This window comes from Nasonia vitripennis, assembly GCF_009193385.2.
Source record: "Nasonia vitripennis strain AsymCx chromosome 2 unlocalized genomic scaffold, Nvit_psr_1.1 chr2_random0004, whole genome shotgun sequence".
Classification (NCBI taxonomy): domain Eukaryota; kingdom Metazoa; phylum Arthropoda; class Insecta; order Hymenoptera; family Pteromalidae; genus Nasonia; species Nasonia vitripennis.
Window position 1 is genome coordinate 2,891,846 of NW_022279610.1, and position 17,208 is coordinate 2,909,053.

General features: G+C 40.5%; 1 long non-coding RNA gene across 1 annotated transcript; it reads left to right on the forward strand.

The window, feature by feature from the left end:
- Positions 1-7,460: 7,460 nt before the first annotated feature.
- LOC116416299 lies at positions 7,461-11,801 on the forward strand. The gene is made up of 3 exons (XR_004226759.1): positions 7,461-11,168; positions 11,260-11,439; positions 11,529-11,801. It is a non-coding gene; the product is annotated as an uncharacterized LOC116416299 (long non-coding RNA).
- Positions 11,802-17,208: the final 5,407 nt, after the last annotated feature.

Here is a 17,208-nt window from a genome sequence, read left to right on the forward strand (position 1 = left end):
TGTTAAAAAGGTGCTGAAGACAGCCTTTTTTGTAGTCTCACCTAAACCAAATGTAGCAGGCAAGGCTGCTAACTTCATTTGAAAATATCTGAGACTATCGATGAACTTTGTGCGTCCATACCGGATGCACAGTATTTTCTGACCATTCAGTATGATGCTTGGCGCGCAATTTATTTTACGTTCGACAAGTCGTCGTAAAACGAATTGCGCATCGTACCCTCGTGCGTTGTGTGCGATGCATATTATATTTTCAAAGTCCGTTTTGTCGCGTGCTACAAGCTGTAGCAGCTGACCAACGGGATCTTCGGTAAATAGATGCTCGCTCACACCGCACGAGGGACACCATTCTGAAATGTCGTCAGAACTTATGCACTTCGTGCAGACTTGCTGTGCAACGCAGACATTCGGGACGTGCATCTTTATGCTTTCATCGCCTCGATACGATGCTTTTTGCATCGTTTCCAGATCGTAGAAAACATAAAGATATTTTTTCGCTGAAGTATCATTTTTTTTTCGGCTGTATAAAACAGTGTTGATTATAACGGAGTGTCGACTTGCAATGTCGACACCAATTTTTGCCGCACTTGTTCTTACCGCGCTGCCGGTTCACGCTTTTGCAGCAGGTAAGTCAAATCTGCAGCACATCGCACAATCGCTTGTGCTTCGCTTTGTATGATCCCGCAACCGAATGGTTGCGATAACATACATCGCCGAAAAAACTGCGATTGCACGATGCGCATTTTTGCAAAGCTTCGTTTTCGCTACAGGGTGGCGAGACGAAGCAGCGCGAACACAGCTGCCTACAGTTGTGATCCTCGATATTAATGTAGCCACGATTGCAAAAAGTACAGAAAAAATATTGACGATCACGTCGTAATGAAGCTCGGAGTAGAGCAAAAATATTACGGTTGTGCAGGCATCGCAGCGTCCGTCAAAAAATGGTGCTTCACCGCTGCCGATCGAGTCTTTCTCGTAAGCAACTAAAGCTGTACCACGAGTAGTAAAATAATGCTGGAATTGACGAAGCTCTCGTACACCGCAACCTTCGCGAGGTACGAGAACACCGGCATCCTGGCACAATTTTACAGCTCGCTCATGCTGTAGTTGCCTACGACCGTCGCGGATGACGTTCCACTCGGCTCGCATCGCGGGGGTATCGTTCGTCTGAAGCGCTATTTTCGCCTCGCCTACAACGAGCGCTCTCGGCAGACAGAGATTGTCACGATTGTCGATCTGAATGATGGACCGTTGAGAAACGCTGTCGACGGTCAAGTTTTTCCGTCGAGAGCCACCTGCACCTACAGGCATCTCTACGACGGTCAAACAAACGGTAAATGACTCGTCGACTCGAAAATTTGCGTTGCTCTGAACGAGTCCAGACACCACAGACCATAAATCATCGCCAGTCAGCGCGCTCGCGAGACGATACGAGAGCCCGGCTAACCTGTTTGCGAAATATTCGCTAGAGATTGAAACACCGACGCGATCGCTTCCGCTTTTGATTAGAGTTAGCAAATACTCGTAAATGTCACGTAATTCTAACTCAACCCAGCTGAGCATGTCGGTCCCACGCGGCGGTATTTTAATCCGTAGCGTCAGACGGCGATCGTCTGTACGGAATTTCCGTACGCGATGCACCGTATTCGCGATAATTTCGAAGCGACGATAACGCTCATCGGCACGAGCTTCCTCCTCCTCCTCCTCCTCCTGATCCGAATCAGAAGCTGCAGCAGAACCGCTTACAATACTATTGTTCGGCGATGGTGCCTCTTCGCTCGAGGTATCGCCGCCGTCACCGCCGCCGCCTACCTGCGATATGCCGCTCGCTGTGCTGCGCATCGTAGAACCCGACCTCCTGCAGCATCGACAATGTAGGGCTCAGCGCTGTTGAAGAGTCCGATGATCATGGGTCCTCTTCCTCGCTGCTGCTGCTGCTGCTGCTGACATTATCGTCGTCGACTGCAAAGAAGCGAGCCTTCATTCTTCCGCACGACCGTTGTAACATTGAATGTTGTCGCTGAACAACTTGGCCATCTCGAACGCAGTCATAGAAAATAACTCGTCTGCTGATTTTTCAAGCAAGTTGTTTAACCAACGTACTTCCTGCGCACGACCGTTATTCACGATTAGTAGCGCAGCAGCTTGAAAAATCATAGCCACGTCATTTTCTGGATCTGCATCCGGACAGGGATCCATGCCTTCGTTCACACGACGTCTGATAACTTAAAAAAGTATTATTGTAAGTAATAATAATTTTTTAAGAAAATTTAAAAGTTTAAAAAAGTTTCTCTTACTTTCATTAATACGGCGGTCGAATGAGCTGTATTGATCGAAGCGTGCATGCGGATTCATCGCAACTTCCTCAGCGGTCTCATCCCGAGTCGCAAAGCCCTCGAAAACATCGGCTCTCGTAGGACCAAACTCGGGAGCTGGCTCGTAGCGGAACGAGAGCAGAATCATCGCAGCCTCCATCGTTTGCTCGCTACCTCTCAGCGGTGTTGGAGCGCCCGCTCTGTAGACAGCCTGCTCGGAGACCCCAGGCCGATCATCGCCGTGATCGCTGTCCTCTATCTCGCTCTCAGCATCATCCTCCACGGAGTCCTCCATAGGAGCATGTATATCCTCCTGCTCCTCCTGTTCCTCCTCCTCCTCCTCCTCCTCCTCCTCCTCCTCCTCCTTGGATGATGTGGCTCGCTGTGGTGAAGGAGGTGACGACACAACAAACAGCGTTGCGTCGCTGTCGCTCTCCTCAGCGTCTTCCTGCAGAGTAATTCGAGCTACAAGAATAACAAAAATAAAGTACTATTTTTTTTTTTAAACTGATTGTAGGGAACACTGTAAACACTTACCATGTTCCTCGATGATATGCCTCAGACCGTACACATCGCGTGCACCGTGTTCCACCAAAAAACTGCCCACGATTTTTATCACAACACTAGAATATTTAAAGTATCTGATAAAAATCGGCGATCCAGCGGTACGCGCAATGCGTCAGCAAGCAGCGCAGCTCGCGTCGCAGCCTTTCCTCGCACATCCGATGAACGCGCTCGTACCACTCGCGGGTACACTTCCTCTGCATAGGTATGTGACGTCCCTTGAGCGCGTTGGCTACGCGCAGGATCGCATCGCGAACTTCGTTCGTAGCACTGGGCATTTCTTCGACACGTGGTAAGCTGGCTCTCTCAATGACACGCATTTCGAGAGACTGATGACTGCGCCAGCGTACGGAGGAGTTTTGTATACGGCTCAGGGCTGATATGAAAATATCATGCCTTTCTTAGGAGTGATTTCATCGAATAAGAAGATCGTAGAGCAGAAAAACCGTTAAAGAGGGGGATTTGTTTTAAAACAGCGCACATTACAGCAATAGCTGAGAAATCTAGGTTGCCACCAGTGATCGAAAGAAATAAATCCGATACCGTACACGCTGTTTGCGCTTTAGGCACGTAGCAGTCATAAACCTTAGGCGGATAGCGGACGTCTCATAGAATGGGCCGTCGCCACCGCTAGATCCGTTGACACGGACCAAACAGTTTTTTATGACTCTACGGCTGACCCTTTTTAATCTCTCTTACCAGACACCTGTAATCTCTGTATAAACAGTTTACACTCGTTCTCAAGTGTCTACCGGAGATCCGATGATTCGTTCTCTGCTTAGTTTTGAAAACTAATCCGTTGGCGATAATAAAACAAAGCCCGAGTCCATGATCACACGATACTTCTTGGAGCTGATTCGCGAGACATTGCAAACCTTTCTTTCGCTCTCATCTCATGCTGGACATGTCAGCGCTGTTGCAGCAAAAACAGCAAGAAGCCGAGCGAAAGGCTTCTCTGGCGGTACAGTTTGTGCCGATCAACGTGAGGTGCAGAGTGTGCATCACCAACAGTTCGGAGCACGACGTGTGGCAACAGTGCTGAAGGTGCCTTCTCTTTCGCTGCTGGAATTGCAACGGACAGTCCTGCCCGTGCATCCTGGATATGGATTCGCCGAGATCGCCTTCGCCTCCACCATCATCAGCAGCAGGCGACGACAACGACAGTGACGACAACAACGTCCAAGGTACGCCACCGATAGCACGCCGCAACCACAGCGTACCTTACAACTCATCGGATGCCTACTCCGCCGAAAGAGTTGGTGCCTGGTTTACTGCGAGGAGGGCCCACATGTCAACTGTGCCAACAACGCGCCACTCGCAAGTGTAGGTGTATCGCTTGTTTATAATTTATAGCGTAGAAATTTAGTGTGTGTGTGTGTGTGTATGCGGCTGTGTAAGTATGTTTGTGTGTGTATGCGTGCGCTCGTGTCATTTTATTATTTCATTACCTTGTAAGCTGAGTCATTCGACTCGTACGCGTTTTTTAGTAAATAAATAATGTGTCAGAATTTCTCTTTTTATGCGTGCAAAACCCCCCTACTCCCATCAACGATCCCCAAAGCCGAAATTTAGAATAAGCTTTGCGGCACCGAGTAGTAGTTATATATGCACGCGTTCATTTCGATGCGAATCATTTGTCAAGCGACCGGCAAAGCAGCAACTCGACCATGGGACAGGAGCAGAGCAAAGAGCAGAAAAAAGGTTCTACGTGGGAGGAGAGACAGCCTCTCGTGAGATGCAAGGAGCCAAGAAAGCAGAACAATCAGTCGTCATTCTCAACCAACACTTTCTCGTAACCAGAGAAAAGCGGTTATAATAATCTGTCTAAAAAATCTTCCTCCTCCTCCTCGTCACAGAATCAAAAATCCTTTTCCACAAACACCTTTTCGCGCCCCGAAAAAGACGGCTACAGCAAGCTGAAACGCTAATTACAATATATATTTCAAAAAACAATCGGCCCTTTTCAGGGCCACCATATAAATTATATACGTTGAACAATCTCTCACTTTACAGTGCAGAAAGGATCAGAGCCGGCGCTAGGGCAAGAGAGAGAGAGAGAGAGAGAGAGAGAGAGAGAGAGAGAGAGAGAGAGAGAGAGAGAGAAGCGGGTCCGGTATAGCAGCGGCGAGAGCCACCACGCCAGAGCTCACGGGCTACTATAGTGTAAAAGGTGAGGGGGCTACGGGCTGGTATAGCGAGAGTCGCGCACGTGCGTTCGAGCTCGGGGCCGGTATGGAGTAGACAGCGAAAGAGAGAGAGAGAGAGTCGCGCTCGGGTCTGCTTGAGTAAAAGGGGGAGGGCTGGCATCGTATGCGTGATATAACTTTTGTTTAAAAATTATTTATAATTATTTATAAATAAACAAATAAAACTCACCCATCGATGACAGACTGTTTATGACAGTAGCGGTCGTAAATCATGTTTATTAACCTTATCAACTACTGTTGATATAAACATGGGCTACATAAACAACTGGCGCCAGCCACGGGACTGATGACGTCACTCTAGGCCACGCTCAGTCTCTCCATACCAGCCCATATACTACTCTTTGTAACCAAATATCAGATCCTCGAAAAAAACTACGATGATAGGTTATGAGTCAAGCTATATATATATGTATCGTTGTGTGTGTGTGTGTGTACCGCAATATTTTTGAATCGAGGCTATGAATGACTTCAAAATTTGGCATTTTTATCCGTGTTCAAATTCTAAATTGGGGGAAAAAAGTTATTTGTAATTTTGCCAGCTAGTTTTTGTTTAATGGCTGTTTATTGAATTTTGCAAAATTATTTTTGTTGATTTTCGTATCATTTTATCGTTACACACGATTCTGCCATAAAGCATTTGAAACAGAATTAAATTTCCTTTCTTACCTTGTTTGGCCCTCCAGATCGACCAAACTGTATAGCAGCAAATGCAAAATAAGTAATTTTTTTAAAATAAGGCATATATTCGGAAGCAAATAACAGAACCTCTCAAAAAAAAAAAAAAAAATAGGATTATGGGTTATGCGTCAAGCTATACTTATGTATAGATGTCTACATTACCGTTGGTAACATTGTTAGGGCTAAACTCTTAATCAATCTAAGAGTTTCTCCTTGTTCTCCGTAGGGGATAGATATCGTTATAATTCGTAATTTCTTCTGATACGTGGACATCGCGTACTGTGGAAAGGGATGGTGTGTATATATATATATACACACATATATATATATATATATATATATATATATATATATAGAGGAAATTTCCGATAGATTTTATAGGCTCCTTCATGGCGAAGCACTAATCGTCGTTTTGACAATCGGAGTAATGTCGTTGTAGATTTCTCGAATAAGTCGGCGTAAGATATTTATCAAGTCCAATAAGTTTTTTGCTTTCTTTGCCATTCTTGACAGGCTTCTATGTAATTATTATAAGGTTTCGGGTAGACGTTTTCAAGGGTGCGGATGTTTTCACTATTTACGACTCGTCCTTCTTCCGTATCTCTCGCTAATAAAGAAAGAATAAATGATATCGCTAACCTGGGTATTTTATCGGAGTATACATTGTAACGGGGTTCGCTTTCGGGGGAAAACTAGGTGATATTCAACTGGATCACAATCTCTCGGTGCGACGGAGAACTCTCTCAACGTCCTGCTAGAGCTGCTTCGCGAACGTCGTGTGCATGCAACGCCCGCGAAGGCGGCGGTATTCGCGATGAGGACGTAGGGAACAGGAGAGAACAAGCCGGGAAAATAAATCTAATTCCGATTAAAATCAAATAAAATAATGATATATTGTGCGGCCAATATTTTCTCTATACAAACGTGCGCTGAATCACCTCAATGTCGACTCGGCGTGGAGAGTATCTCGCGAAGCTTTCGCGTGCGAACGAGAAGGCCGTTACTCGGTGCCGCTGCACCAAGTCGCAAAGCTGTAACCGCTGCTACCGCTGACGCGATACAGAAAAAAGGCTCAGTCCTACTTACTCGCAGTTGCCGTTCTCGGTAGGCGCACACCACACACTCTGCGCCGGTGGTGTTGCTTCCTCACTCGCTGGAGCCGATGTCCTCTCGTTTGGCCGCTGATCGACAGGCCGGGTCGTCCTTGCTTCTCGTAGCTGGAGTTGACTTGAACGTCTTCTTCTCGCGATCTCACACACACTCTCACTCTCTCGCACGCTATCGGTCGTCGCTCGATGCCGTCAGTCTCACACACGAGAGCTGACGCGTTCGCACCTATGGCCGGAAGCTATCTCCTTGTCCGACGGACCGCGACATATACGCGAGGCCTCGAATCTTGCCTCGCGCTTGCGCAACGTCGCGTTTCAACGATGCGCGAATTTATCCGATTTCGCACCTCGTTACAACATAGCGTAATAATTCTCCTGAAGGATATAGTACTGCTCCAGCGTCAGCTAAAGTTCTCACCTTTATATAATTATTATTCCAATATGATATTCTTAACGCAGTGTTTTCGGTGCAATCTCTTTTATTAACATCGATTTTACTTTTTTCTAATAATAATTTTATACTCCTGTTGGTTCCAAATTCGGCGGCTATGTGTAATAAGCCGTCTTCGCTTCTTGTTGGTATTTCTACATTTGCTTCTTCATCGAGAAGTAATTCTAGTGTATGATCGTTCTCTTGTAGTATAGCTGTCTCTATAGCATACCTTGCATCACGAGAGCAAGTGTTTACAGGTATACCTTCATCCAATAACAATTGTATATTTTCCAGAGAATCTATATAAGTAGCACTCGCAGCTCTTTCCAATAACCAATGTTAAGAACTAATTAGCATTTTCAATTTCTTAGCATGCTTAATGAGTAACAAGAAGATCTCTGTGGGTCCGTTGGCAGCTTGTCCCACGTGATTAAATTTTTGTATACTTGCTCCTGCATTTAATAGGATCTCCACCGCTTCTCGATCCCATCTTGCTATAGCATCTCCTAATACAGTGCTACCCATTCGGTTGGAACTATCAGCAGAGATATCTTCTTTGAGTAATAGTGATAGGAATCTTTTATCTTTAAGCCTGTCGCAGTGAAGGTAATTATATACTATGTAGTTGTCAAGAGTTGCTCCTAATTTAAATAATTTTTCTAAAATGTCTAGACGCTTTGCTATTAGTGTAGAATGAATAGCAGGGATGGCAGTCTTCTAATGTAGTATAATCTACTTTGTATTCTAACAATAAATTTATCATTTCCTCGTATCCCTTGTTTATAGCGTGGGTAAGAGCACTAGTTAAACATAATGTGGATTTGTGCGGATATACCTCCAAACAAAGCCTGACAGGTTCTAGATCCGAAGATCCCACGAGTTCTTTGATTATTTCCCTCATCTCTGAAGCTCTTATCATCGGAGCCAATAATCGAATTAAAATTTTTGCTTTTCTATTTTCTTGACGAATTATTTTAGTCATCATGATAGTTAATTTCCGTCGATCTCGAGAGAAGATGAATGGAATCCACGTATGTGCCAAACATTCCCAAACTGCTGCCATCTGTGGGATAGAAAGAGTCTAGGTGTCAGACTTATTACTAACTTATGAGGTGTTTATCAATTCTTATTTATATAAACGTATATCTATTATCGCCGATTAGTCTAGACGTTCTTGTAGTCTCTCTTCGTGTTCTTTTCATATTATCCTTTTATTAATAATTTGGTGTATAGCTTGCATGATCTGAGAGCCGTATATCGGAAATTGATAAGGATAAATTTCTGCTTCACGGTTTTGGAATGCACATGATTTAGCAATATATAAAAAGGAGTTCGTAGGTTGCTCTATCAATTGTTTAAAAGTGACTCCTGTGATAAAATTTTGCCTTGAGATTTGTTGCCATTCGAGACATGCTTTTTCGTATTTATCATATAATTTCGAGTAGCATTCTTTTAACGTTAGTTCATCTTCTATATTAATGTTTTGATTCTCTACCTTTCCTCTTGCTAATAATGAAATAAAAATCTTCGGTTTGTTTCATGGCAAAAGTTCGGTTAATATAAAGTAAACGTTTCTCCCGATAGGGTAAAGCGAAGCCCCTCGCTGTAGCAATACTTCGATTTTCCGACAGCAGTCTATCTTAAATGCTCAGGTTAAAGCAGTTTCACCGAAAGATGATACTTCGTCTATATCACATTCTCCTGTATCTAGGATCATTTCGACTGCTTGGATCGTACCGAATCTTACTGCTATGTGCAAGGCATTTTCTCCCTTGCTTGACGTGGTTTTTAAATTGGCTTTATGCTCGATTAATAATTTTAGTACTTCATTATTATGATGTATGATAGCGGCTACTACAGGACATCTTTTATTTCGCGACAATGAATTTACATTAAATCCCCTTTTTAGTAGTAATTCAACGTTCTTTGCAGCGTGAGGATGTTGAGCGGTAACCGCTTTTTCGAGTAGATATTCAGTTATGCAAGATTCACGCTGAGTCTTTTGTGCATGATTTAATAATAATTCTAATATTTCGGGCTTGGTTCTAGTGGCTCTTTCTAAGGGTGTTTGATCGAAATGATTTATTATATTTGATGCGGCGTTAGCTTCCAATAGTAATTGAATAATCGGTATATCGCCCCAATCAACAGCGTGCATTAATGCCGTTGACCCAAAGGTATTTTTTGCATTAACGATTATGCCGGCTTTTAATAATAGACGTAAATAATCTAAACTTTCACATTCCATGGCCCTTTCTAGAAGCTCATGTCCTTCGTACATCAATAGATATTTACACGCCCCCAAATTTTATTAATTGAGTAAGAATATCGATACGTCTGTACAAAATGGCTACTCTGGTCATTGACCCTTGTTCCTTTTCGCAACGTATCGACCAATCTATCGGAAGTTGTAATATTCTTTTAATAATTTCTTCGTGATGATCTTGAATGGCTAATGTTAAAACCATGTCTAGGCTGGTTTCTTGGAGTCTAGGATATGATTTTAAACAGGCTTTTATGATGAATGGTTTATCATTCAATAGCGCTTGCCGCATAATACTGGTCACTTCCACCGGTTGCAGAACTAGGGACCATTTGTAAATCAGATCTCGTGCTTCGCGTTCGCATCCATGTTCTAGTTTTATCTTAAGGTCTTGTACTTTTTCGCATCAATTAGGTGTTACTCTTAACAGTACTTTGTTGATCCATCTCCAAAAATATACAGCCATCATCGAAACTGCGAGACAATGAGGAATAACGAATCACTATTTTGTTCCTGACTCAATCGGATTAATACTTCTCTCAAGATTTTATGATTAATTATAACTGATACTGAGGTAGTTTATGCAAGAGGAAAAGATTTTCTTTTCCGATGTAGTGAGTTTTCTTTGTTTTTAAATTGCAAATGGAAATTAAATTTCGTAAGGCCTCTAATCTTTCCGTGTGTTGTTGATCTCCTTTCTCATTGTTTTCAATTTTATATTAAGGTTTTCTTTATGATTCTGATTCAATTGCTTTACTATTTTCAATTTTTCCCGCTCGCCAGGTAGTCTACAACCCATGCGTGAGTTTAATTTCGTTATAACGAGTATATTCTTTATCCGATAAAATTTTCAATTAAACTTATTAATTCTTAAATTTGTTTATTATTGGTTTGGTCTCTATGTATGCTCGTAGTACTACTTGAAGTCCCTTCTTTGGATGGAGAGTGGTTTGTCTCTGTTTTCCATCCTTCTAATTCCACTTCTCTTGACGTCTAGAAAATTTCTTTTTCTCGACATGGCGTGGGTGTATTTTGTTTTCTATGATCAGTCGGTTATCATGCTTCGAACGGTTCAGTTTTTTCAATATTTTGAGTCTGTTCATCACTGTCGATTTTATAATACAATTGTGCGATATTTGGTCTTACTGATTTATAAAATAATGTTTACGCGTGTTGTGCTAGCGTCCAATGATTCGATCTAAGTGAAATAATTGAATTTAGTGAAAAATATAGTGATTTGCTTGCAATCGACGTGTGAAACAAAGGCCATGACTTCACGTGAATCCCAGTGTCCTTACAATTTTTGCATCGAATCCAGAACGAAGGAAGGCTTTCCGACTTACGAGGAGGAATTAGTAAGTTTCTTAAATTTTTAATTATATAAATAGAGAAATTTTTTTTTTTTAACTCTTGGTTTTCCTTATACGGCAAATTTCCCTCTTCCTTTTCTTAGATTTCGCCCAGGATTCCTTGTATAGCAAGTAAGCAACCCACTCGGTGTTATCGGCCTTATCCAGGGATTGATATGCTTTGTGTGGTATATCACCGAACTCAATCGGAGGCAATACAGTGAGAGTTTATCCCACTCACTCAGAAAATAAGGTGGGCAGTGCTACTATTTTTTTTATTTCCTCTTGTTATTCCATATTTCGTAATAGTTTAGTAATCCTTTTATATATTTTTTTTGTTTCAGTATTCTTATCCTATATGCGTACCGTCGGACGGTTGTTCCCCCTTTGGCTTGGTACCAAATCTTTGGGTTCCATGCCATATACCCTGTATCGACTGCCCAAATAAAAGACACGGAAATTGCGATATTCGTGGTTTAGTTATGGATCAGACCTTTGAGAAAATCAGATGGGAGAATTTTGGCGTAAGTTAACTTTAAAATTTTTATTATCCTTTTCTCGATGAAATTCTTGTTTTTACTAATTTTTAATTATTTACTTTTATTTGTTTTAGCGCTGGATTCCACGTTTTGAGCTTGTAGAGCAGCCATACTTCTTTCGAGATAATCTCGTACAATAGCGCCGTAGACAATTGGCCTCGGGTTCTTTCGTTGCTGCCAGATGGGATAGATCTCGCCTGCATGATGCTGAAAAATGTTGTTCTCTGTCTGTGCGCTTTATGGTTTTAATATATATTAGTGCAATTGCGGCACGCGATATATTGTAATTCAATTTCACTATACTCCAATATAATTATCATTAAATAATATTGGAACTTTTCTTCATACATGTATTTGGTCCTTTTCTTGGCTTTCGTCGGCCCTTTGGCTTATCTCCTTACTTAATTGTCCTTATTCTAGTCATATTGTAAATAAAAGTAAAACCTTTTTTTTGTAAAATTTTCTTAATGACAATCTTTTGTTTTATTTTCATTATCTTTTTCTTTATTGCACGGCAAAAATTTAAAACAATCGTTATATAGGCAAAGTTTTACTAAATACTGATTCTCGCTTAACTATGCTTATGATCGACCATGTATGATGTACATATCATTGCCATCGGGGCGTAAGCGCATATCACTACATAATCGCCATCGGGGCGTTAGCATTTATGTTTAGTATTGCTATGAAGGTGCTACCGAGCTCCTTGATCTACTCTTACAGATCACATTGTATCTTGAGATGAGTTCACCTTTTGATAATATTTTTTTCTTAAGCTTAGTTGCTTTAAACGTAGATTTTACCAGTTATTTTGCTACTACCTTTCCTTTTTTCTGAAATCTTTATCTCGCTTGTTTAATCGATTATTGCTGATACTGTAATTATGCATTATGTTAATTTGAATAGAATAAAATAGGATCATACTTTATACTTAAACTATATTTGACATATATCATTTAATTAATTTAGACTTAAGTCTTTTCTGGTTCAATGTATGATATACGTACGCGATTCATATGCACTACTTTATATTTATTAGTTTTTAGTTGTATCCTAATATTACCATTACGCAGTATATCTACGACTAAATAAGGACCTTCGTACTGGTCTTTTAGCTTATGAATTTTTCCTCTTTTAAGTAGCCAAATATAATCGCCAACCTTAAAATCTTGTGGATTCGCACTTCTGTCATAATAATATTTTGCACGCCATTTGGCTGCTATTAATTTTTCTCGCACAATTTCTTGAATGTTATTCAACCTTGTTGTTAATTCGATAATATAATTGGCATACGTCAGAAGTCTGTCCTCTGTTTCGAGTGGGTCGCTCGACGGGGAGCGAGCCAATCATTCGAAAACTAACTCATAGGGCGTGTTTTGTGTCGCTTCGTGTACGGTATTATATGAAAAAGCAGCCATTTCTAGCCACTGGTCTCATTGTTCGTCTTGCGAGATAAATTGTTTCAGATATTCGCTCAGTACATAGTGACTTCTCTCAAGAGAGCCGTTTGACAGTGGATGAAAGGCGGTCGTCTTAAATTGCGTTATTCTGAATCTTTTTGCTACTCGTTTCATCAGACTGCTCAAGAAATTTGTACCTTGATCAGTCGAAATTGCGATAGGAGCGTCAAAAGTGCAGATAAAACGTTTTATTAGTGCATCGGCGACCGATCGCTCCGTGGCGTCCTTAAGTGCAATAGCGAGTGAGTATTTAGTCAAACAGCTTTGTAACGTTAGTATATTATCCTGCCCGTATTCTGTTTGTGGGAACGGACCAACCAGGTCGAGGGTGACCTTTTCAAAAGGTTGAACAGGCGTATCTGTGATAACCATACGATATTTTGTTTTAACTCGGACTAGTTTCTTTAATTGACACGGCAAACATTTTCGAATATACATCTGTATATCGATTTTCATATTTTCCCAGTAGAAATTTTGTTTTATGCGCTTATAAGTTTTATTCACGCCCTTATGTCCGCCGATGGCAGAACAATGGGACTCTTCTATAATCTTTGCGCGCTCGCTTAAACTTGGATAAGTAACAGTACCTTTACAAATTATTATTTTAACTTGCGATTTCCTTAGAGTGCTTCGAATCTTATCCATCACATCGTCCCATTGTACATTTTCAATCGAGACACTTTTTGCAAGACTAATTGATTTGATATGTTCTTTCAAGATAAATGATTTTAATTGTTTTAAACCGGAAACTAAATTCTGTGTGATTTTCGAGATACTCTAGCGTTCAAGTCCCCATAATATTATGATAAAATGTCGTTTGTTGCTTTTCGGCATTATTCTTAACTCTCCCGCAGTCAATTCGTGTAGTCGCGGTACTCCCTTGCGACTCTCTAGGAGTCGTGCTCCTTCATCGCAGGGCTGATGGATAGAGAATAAAAAATATAAATAATTATCCTTGCGCATCGACAGCTGTTCTCATGTTTCAGCAAACATTTTGCCATAATTTTTAGAGCGTTTTTGTGTATTCGGATTTATAATAGAATCGTTGTCTTCATGATTAATCGTGGTTTCTTGATCGCTGACATTATTTGTGTCAATATCGTCGAGATTAATTGTTTCTGGCGCACTTTGACTGCTGACAGGTGATTCATAAGATTATTGAGAAAATTGTTCGGTCTCTTCTGAATTTTCCCTTGGTAGAATAGAATATTGATTCTCATTATCCTTATCAGTAGCCGGGACTATATTTTCTAATGCTTTATTCATTGTTTGAAAATTATATAATTCTGGATTTTCGTCCTCTTTGATTAAATTCTGGAATTTGTATGGCTTTGTTTTCGCAAAAATGTCGATAAAATCTTCATAATTATTAAATAATGGCGATATGTTTTCAATGTTTCTCTTTACTTTTATCGATTTCGGAATTGCACCTTTACTTATTGTATTGTTCTTACGAATTTTTGTCGGTTTTCTAATTACACTGTCGCTGTCACTTCCGAAACTTGGTCAATCGGGTTTAAATTTTTAAATTTGTTCAAGATTTTTATCCCGGAAATTAACACTTTTCTTCGGCGCGATTTTGTTTGAAGAGTTCGTTAGTAGGCATTGTTTTTTTCTATCTGGCAGACGTCCCGTTGAGTATGTCACCATAGGTTGCGCGGTGTCGGTTAACTCGAATTTTACACGCGCTCCGTCTCGCTATCCGACTTTAGGATTCCTTGTCATATTCGTATTTTCTTTTATTTTCGCTGAATTACATGCCTTTGATTCATCATGATGTTTATCATTTATCTTTTCAGTACAAACATATACACAATCATTATTTTTACTAGAGTAGTCCCTTTCAATGTCATGATTTTCTCCAATGGTGTGTGCTTGACTTCCGTAGCGTAGAGGTATGAGTGCACTAAATTCTAAATTATCATTTTTCTCATTTTCATTAATTTTACAATAATTCACGGTATCAATATTTTTACTTAATCTCTGCTTATTATTATTTTGACAGTCGACTACACTGTGTTCGACTTCTCTACTTTCTTCGTTAATTATTTCTTGATTTTTATTTTGTAAGATATAATCACTTCCCGTAACTATATTATCCCGTGCACTTAATTCATTTGGCTTTTGATCACTTTTAAGATTTAAATTTCTCCAAATGTCCGTATCGTTTGATGTGATTCCCATTTTTTTCTTATAAATTAAAGATCGCTTTATATCTTGGAATTTATCCTCTTCGATTCTATGCAATATTGTAATTGCCCTATTGAACGAGTAATTAATGCCCTCCACAGGAAAAACGTTTGGATCTTTTTCTTTTTTATACAGACGCGCAGTTATTCTATCATATTCATCCAGAATCTCTGTTACACTGTCGCTTTTGCGAATATTTTCTATTTTCCTATCTGCCTCATAATCGGCAGCAATATCCTCTTCGCTTTCGGATAAATTTTCACTTAAGTTTTCAAGTGTCGCCGTTCGTCTTTCGATTTATTTCTTAACACTTTCATCGAACAGGCGTTATCGCAATCATTTGAACATGTATACATTGTCTCAGCGTCACCCTCAACGCTATTAATCAATGTTACTTTATTCACTGTGCCTTTCGTGTCATTCACTCCTAGGGAATTCACAAGAGGTTCGTTATTTGATTCGAATTCATCAACATTTTCAGTCCCTTCCTCGTTACGGGACTTCTCTATCAGATTTCCTCCGCCGTTCTCTAGACTCGGCTGAGTACTTGCTATGCTCATATGTGGATCTAGTATCTCGTCTCTTGTCGTCGAGTGGCTTACATCTGTATAATTTCCAGAGAGATTTCGGGTTTCTTTCTTTGACTCGAAATTGACTCTACCGGGATTAATATTCAATAGAGGTTTAGTGCATGGGATTTGAGAGTTATTTTTAGCGTTTTCTTCGGGGAGCCTCTCCGACACGACTCTCCTGTTTGCAGGATTCCCTAAATTCCATTGTTCGTCACCACCTTCGTCGTTTTGAAGGAATGGAATATCATTTATAAAAGGATACTCTACACTCGCTAATTCGAGGTAGTTTCTTTCATAGCAGATTTCTTTCATTGCACTCGTTTGTTGGAAAAAATCGCTACCCAATATCCCCGCTTCTTTGATGGGAAATTCATCAGATACTACATGAAAATAAATGTGCAAACCGTCGTAATTAACCGTTATGGTTCCTAATGTTTTTATCGATGCGGATGTTATTCCTCTCAATAAAATTATTTCTTGTGAATTGATTGGCAGATAAATAAGGACGTGCGAAATTTTTAAAAAATTTGGTGAGGAAACAGTATCTAGCATGAAGGTAGCAGGTCGAGTTAACTCTTTGATATCGATTTCGATATTGTGTGCGCTATTTTTCTGATTTAAGTTGACAGTGACCTCGTAGAGGATGCACTCGCTCCTTGAGTCTCCCGAGTCGAGCGAGCACTCGAAGCGGCAGCCTCTCCGCGAGGATTGCCGCGACCGTTTCCCGTCGGCAAGTTTCTCTCTTGCATATCTCTCATTAATTTGTAACAACTTCGTTTAGAGTGCCCTGGTTTTTGGCAGTAATAGCAAACGAAATTTGCCGGTAAATTGGAATTCGGATTATTTGATATTTGATTATTATGGTTGTATCTCATATTGTTATTCGGACCTGTCCTATTATTCGAATTATAACGATTGTCGCCACTATTATTATTGTTGTAAGTATTCTGACGACCTTCAGAACGATTACTGTTTCCATTAGTAAAATTATTAGGACGATTATTATTTCCGTTCTCGCGATTTTGAAAGTAATTATTTTCTTCGCGTGGTTTATCAAAGCGAGAGTTATTGATAGTGACAGGTCCTGAGTTGCGAAAAAAGTTATTATAACGAATGTTCCTCTTGAATCCATTCGAATTATTATTACGATTATAAGATGATTGATTATTATCTCGATTGTTCTTATTATTTCCGTTAAAAGACGGGGGACGAGCGTTGTTTGTATTCCAATTTGATTGCGGAGAACGATTATTATTTAATTGTAGGCAAAATTTTAAACATTTCATCGCGACATGTCCAGCTTCATTAAAAAATTGCACGTTACCTCTGAGATGGCTTCTATAACGTTTACTCTCCGAATTTCCTTTGGTTTTAGTCGCGCTTCTTCCTTTCTCGAGTTTTCATCACTCTCTTCCGTATACGCAAAGTCCCTCTCGATTTCTATTGCCTTCTATGAGCTTTCTCTAGTGTTTTCATATCACCCATTCTAGTTTGTATCTTCGATATAAGTCCTCGAATAAAAAATCTGATAC